At 40.1% G+C, this 6258-nt stretch overlaps 1 pseudogene; it reads left to right on the top strand.

Annotated features, from left to right (window-relative positions):
* Positions 1-3998: 3998 nt before the first annotated feature.
* Positions 3999-5245, top strand: LOC118730597 (annotated as a pseudogene).
* The last annotated feature ends 1013 nt before the right edge of the window (positions 5246-6258 follow it).

Genomic DNA, 6258 nt, shown 5'->3' with positions numbered 1-6258 from the left:
TGTGTCCTGGCAATTTCTTCTCCTCTTTTGTAATGAAGGTTCTGCTCGGCATTCTTTTCCAGAAAAGACCCGTTTCATCGGCATTGAACACTTGTTGTGGGCAGTATCCTTCATCCTTAATACATTTTTTAAAGTTAATAGAGAACTTTTCTGCTTCTTTCTTGTCAGCACTGCCAACCTCACCATGCATAGTAACGCTGTGGATTCCACACCTTTTCTTAAATCTAAAAAACCACCCCCTGCTGGCTTTGAATTCTTCTTCATTATCTTGATTGCTGCTACTTCCAGGGACGTTTTTCTTTAGATCGTCATAAATTCTCTTGGCTTTGTGACAGATAATATCTTGGGTTGTTACGTCACCTTTCACCTGCCTGTCCTTAATCCAAATCGCTAATAGCCTCTCCATTTCCTGGTGGATTGAAGACCTATGTTTTTCATGAAATAGTTTTGATACTCCTTTGGCTACTTTGGCTGATTTGATTGCATCCTTATTTGTCAAAATGGTGAAAATGGTGGTCTTGCTGAGGCCAAACTCTCTGACGAGGTCACACTGTTTTACCCCACATTCACTCCTAATTATTTCCTGTTTCATTTCAACAGAAATCACCTTCCTGCTTTTTTTAGAAGCCATGATATAAAAAAAAATATTGAGTTTAACTTAAAAGGACGACTGCCGTGATACGTGCGTGATTTAATTCGTAATGAAGAACGATTGCCGCGATATGTGCTTAAGTTAAGCGCAGTGACTAACGACTGCCTGCAGTGCCTGCACGGAAGGATGCAATACATCGGCAGCGATCGTGGAAGCTCGGGCGAAGCAGTCGTGGAAGCTCGGGCAAAGCGGTTGTGGAAGCTCGGGCGACTTCGTTGTGTGAAACGAAGTTCGTTGTATGAATCATGAAATGAAGTACGTTGTGTGCGGCGTTCGCTGTGCGAGGCATTCTTTATGCGAGGCACCACTGTATATGAATTGCTGAAGGGGGTTCTTTCAGAAGAGAAAGTAAATAAAGATAAAAATTATGAACAACAAATACGTAACTATCAATAAGTGAATCTAAAAACCAAGGAAATTTTAAAAAAAAATCTGATGAACAATATTAACTGTTGAATATAATAGAATCAGAGGTATGGAAGGGGAGTGAACTGACAATTCTTGGGGAAAAGGGGAGAGGGGGATGTGGGAAAAGACTGAACATAAACTGTGCACCTATAGATGAGGACAATGGGGAGTAGGGAAAGGGCAGAGGGTGGGGTGGGAACCTGGTGGAGGAGAGCAATGGTGGGTGGGCAAAAAAGAAAGGAACATTTGTAATAGTATGAACAATAAAAATTTATTAAAAAAAAAAAGAAAGAAATCACAGTAATTGATGACTGGAGAATAGGAACAAAAGTGGGTGCAAGGAAACTAGTTGGAAAACTGTTTTAGTAATCCCAATGAGATGTGGTAGTGCCTTCCATCAGGATGGTAGTATGGAAAGGAAGTAGACAGATTTGAAAAAAATATATAGGAGGGGAAAAAAATTAGAAGGTGACACTAAAAAAGAAGTAAACACATGAGGAAACCCTGCCGTGATTGTGTAGTTCCAACATGTAGTTCCAGTAAAGGGTGTATAATAACATGAGTAGGTTTATGGGAGATGGGACTAGAGAGAAGAAGGCAGGCCCTAAACCATAAATGGCCTTGTCTGTTTGCCAAACAGTATAAAGCTAAAAGATGCCATTAAAGACGTTTTTTTCTGTGTAATGTTTTTCATATAATTTTTTTTTAATTTTGGGATAGCCCTAGCTGAATAGCTTAATTGATTAGAGCATTATCCCATATACCAAAAAATTTTCAGGTTCAAATTCACGTCAGGGCACATACTTAGCTTTTGGGTTCGACTCTCGATCAGGATGAATAAAAGATGCAACTGATAGATGTTTTGGGTTTTTGTGTTTTTTTTCTATCTCTCTCCTTTTCCTCTCTCTACAATAAATAATAAAAAGCAAACATATCCTCAGGTGAGGAGGGGGAGGGAGAAAGAGAGAGAGAGAGAGAGAGAGAGAGAGAGAGAGAGAGAGAGAGAGAGAGAAATTTAATTTACAACAAAGTAACAAAGATAATATAGAGAGTTCCTGTCTATCCCTCACCTAGTTTCTCCTAATGTCAACATCTTACACAATCATAATGCATTTGTTAAAACTAAGAACTCAATAATAGTACATTACTACCCATTAAACTTCAGATTGTATAAGGTTTCACCTGGTTTTCCACTGGTGTCCCTGTTCTGTACCAGGATCCCATGCATGATAGCACACTATATTTGAGGAATCCTGTCTCCTTTTGTACCTTTTGGCTGGGACAATTTTTCAGTGTTTATTATTTTTATGACCTTGTCAGTTTTGTGGAATACTGGTCAGATGTTTTGCAAACTATCTTTCAATTTGTTTTCGCCTGCTATTTTTCTCATAATTAGATTGGAAGTTTAAAGGGTTTTAAGAGTGGAAATGATGCTGATTGAGTTTTGACTTAGAAAGATGACTGTGTATTAGAGAGAGAACTAGAATGTTGTCAACTAATTTAGCAATGATAATTCCTGTAATATGAGACTAAATGTGATTTCTAAACTTTCATCTTTGTAATTCTTTTATCTTGTTTCAATACTTTATAGGGAATGCAGGCCCTTTTATTTTTAAAAAACAAAAGAGTGATTTTTCTGTCAGAAGTAAAACTGGCACTAAGTAAATAATATGTCAACAGTGATTAATTCTGAGTGATTAGATTATGAATTATTCTCTTCTCTTGGATTTTTCTCAATCTTAAAAAATTCCAAAAGAACAATAAAAAAAAAAGAAGGAAAAAATGCTGCTAGAAAATGAGAAGATGGGAAACAGTGTCAACAGACAGGAGACTATTGCAGTAAATATTTGATGTAAGAGAGATGGTGGAGGTCTGAACTCAGAGATGAAGAAATGAGATACACAGAAAATGGAGGCCACAGGCCATGGTGACTGATTGGATGGAAGGCTCAGGAAGAAGGAAGAGTCTCTGGTTTCTGGCTTAGCAACTTGTGATAATGTCATTCATACAACCAGTTTGAATGGTACAGCAGGTTTGAGGAGGAAGGAATTAAGTTAGTTGTAGATGCACAGGCAGTGGAATGTTGCATCTGACACTATTTCCATTTAGTTCTTTCTAGCCTTATGTTTTTAGATGTTATTCTTTCTTTTTTAAATATAATTATCTGGCATGTTATTTAGCATCTTTTTATAAAATTATTTTCCTACTAATAAAGAAGGAATATGCTAATTGACCCTCATGACTCTCACAAAGATGGCAGCACCCAAAGCCAATAAGGAGGGAATATGCTAATTGACTGCCCTGCTTTCAAAGATGGAGGCACCCACAGCCACAAGATGGTGGCACCCAGTCCACTCAGTTCCGCCAGAGTGGCAGGCGCATAGCAAGGCTAGGCCCACCCCTACATGGGCCCAGCTGCTCTGCATACCTGCCTCAGGAGTCCCCCAGTCCCCTCAGCCCCCCAGCCTCCCAGGGCTGCCCAAGGCTCAGGTAACCAGAGCTGCCCAAGGCTTGTGCTGCTGACAGTGGCAGCAGCAGAGGTATGATGGGGCATTGCCTTCCCCTGATCACTGGGTTGCCTCTCACCCCTGAGGGCTCCTGGACTGTGACAGGGGGCAGGCCAGGCTGAGGGAACCCCCTCCAGTGCATGAGTTTTCATGCACTGGGTCTCTAGTTTATGATTAAGAATACAGGTGTTCTGAAATAATAACTGTTCAGCTTTTTCACAACAGGTTTGCTGCCAGAACACAGGTATTGTGAAAACTACCAAACCCAAAATGGGAAAGGAAGACCCATATCAATATTGTCACCTTTGGACACATAGATTCTAGCAAGTCTACCACTACTGGCCAACTGATCTATAATACAAATATGGTAGGATCAACAAAATAACCTTGGAGAAATTTGAGAAGGAAGCTTCTCAGATAGGGAAGGCTCCTTCAAATATTATGTGGGTCTTGGTTAAACTGAAAGCTGAACATGAGTGTGGTATCCTCATTGATATCTCCCTGTGGAAATTTGAGACCAGCAGTATTGTGTGACCATCAGTGTTGCCCCAGGACACACAGACTCCATCAAAAACACAATTCCAGGCACATCTCAGGCTGTGCTGTCCTGATTGTTGCTGCTGGTGTTGGTGAATTTGAAGCAGATATCTCCAAGAATGGACAGACCCATGAGCATGTCCTTCTGGCCTACACACTGAGTCTGAAATAGCTTATTGTTGATGTTAGCAAAATGGATTCCACTGAGCCAACCTATGGCCCAAAGATACAAGGAAATTGTCAAAGAAGTCAACACCTACATTAAGAAAATTGGCTACAACCCTGACACAGCAGCATTTATGCCAATTTCTGATTTGTCATGGTGTCAACATGCTGGAGCCAAGTGCTAATATGCCTTGGTTCAAGGGATGGAAGGTCACCTGTAAAGATGGCAATGCCAGTGGAACCACACTGCTTGAAGCACTAGATTTTAGCTTGCCGCCAAGTCATCCAATTGACACACCCCTGTGTCTGCCCCTCCAGGATGTCTACAATATTAATTCTGTCTCTTTGGACCAAGTGGAGACTGATGCTTTCAAACCCAGCTTGGGAGTCACCTTTGCTCCAGTCAAAGTTACAACTGAAGTAAAGTCTGTTGAAATGCACCATGAAGCTTTGAGTGAAGTTCTTCCTGAGGCCAATGTGAGCTCCAATGTCAAGCGCATGTCTGTCAAAGATGTTCACTGTGGCAATGTGGCTGGTGACAGCAAAAATGACCCACCAATGGAAGCAGCTGGCTTCCAGCTCAAGTGATTATTCTGACCCACCCCAAATCAGTGTTGGCTAAGCACCTGAGTTGTCACTCAGCTCATATTGCTTACAAATTTGCTGAGCTGAAAGAGAAGATTGATCGTCATTCTGGGAAAAAGTTGGCCCCAAGTTTTTGGAATCTGAGGATGCCACCATTGTTGGTATGACTTCTGGCAAGCCCTCATGTGTTGAGAGCTTCTCTGATTACCCTCCTTAGGGCCATGTTGCTGTTCATGGCAGGAGACAGACCGTTGCTGTGGGTGTCATCCAAGCAGTGGACAAGAAGGCGGCTGGAGCTGGCAAAGTTACCAAATCTGTGCAAAAATCTCAGAGGCTAAATGGATATTTTCCCCAACAATTGCCACCCCAGTCTTAATCAGTGGTGGAAGAACAGTCTCAGAACTTTTTGTCTCAATTAGCCACCAAAGTTTAATAGTAAAAGACTGGCTAATGATTATAAAATATTGAAAACCTTCAAAAGGAAAGAATATTTTGTGGACCATTTGTGTTTTTTTCTCTGTGTGTGGCATTTTTTAAATTATTAGTTTTTAAAATCGGTATTTTTCAATGGAGACAACTTGACCAAAAATCTGTCACAGAATTTTGAGACTCATTAAGACAAAGTTTAATGGGGAGAGGGGAGGAGTAATTGTTCAGATTGTCCCCTCAATTTCTAGATTCATGACCATGACACATTAATTAAAATTCAGAACTAACATCAGTATATTACTACTTACTAAAGTTCAAATTTTATTCACATTTCATTATTTCTTTTTCCTGATATCATTTTCCTGCATTTTTTCTGTTCCATTATCTTGTAGGTTTCTCTATTTCTCATGGAAAAGGCAGAATGCAAAGATCTCACTCTACCTTTGCACTTCCCAGAAGTATGAACTTAGGTCTAACTTAAACACTCTGAAGATGTTTCTTGATTCATAAAATAAGAATGATAATGTCAGCACTGCCTTATTCAGAATGTATTTGTATGAATCATAAATGTAGATATGGGTATTGCCTTAGTCCATTCAGGCTGCTATCACAAAATGCCACAGACTGGGTGACTTATAAACAACAGAAATTTATTTCTCAGAGTTTGGGAGGCTGTAAGTCCAAGACCAAGGTGTCAGCATGGTTGGGGAAGGTCCCTCTTCTAGTCACAGACTTCTTGTTGTATCCTCACATAGAGGAAAAAGGCAAAGTACACTGTGTGGCCTCTTTTATAAGGGCACTAATACCATTCACAAGGGCTCCATCCTCATGACCTCTAAAGGCCCCATCTCCTCATACCATCATTTTAGGGGTTACGTTTCCATATGTGTCATGTGCTAAATAATCATTTTTCAGTAGGAAAAAAAAAAAAAAAAAAAAAAAAAAAAGACTGTATACTATTGGCAATCCCATAAA

Source organism: Pipistrellus kuhlii, unplaced genomic scaffold, assembly GCF_014108245.1.
Source record: "Pipistrellus kuhlii isolate mPipKuh1 unplaced genomic scaffold, mPipKuh1.p scaffold_m20_p_3, whole genome shotgun sequence".
NCBI classification, from domain to species: domain Eukaryota; kingdom Metazoa; phylum Chordata; class Mammalia; order Chiroptera; family Vespertilionidae; genus Pipistrellus; species Pipistrellus kuhlii.
The sequence above is the reverse complement of the archived record's forward strand: the minus strand, read 5'-3'. Positions and strand labels throughout refer to the sequence as shown.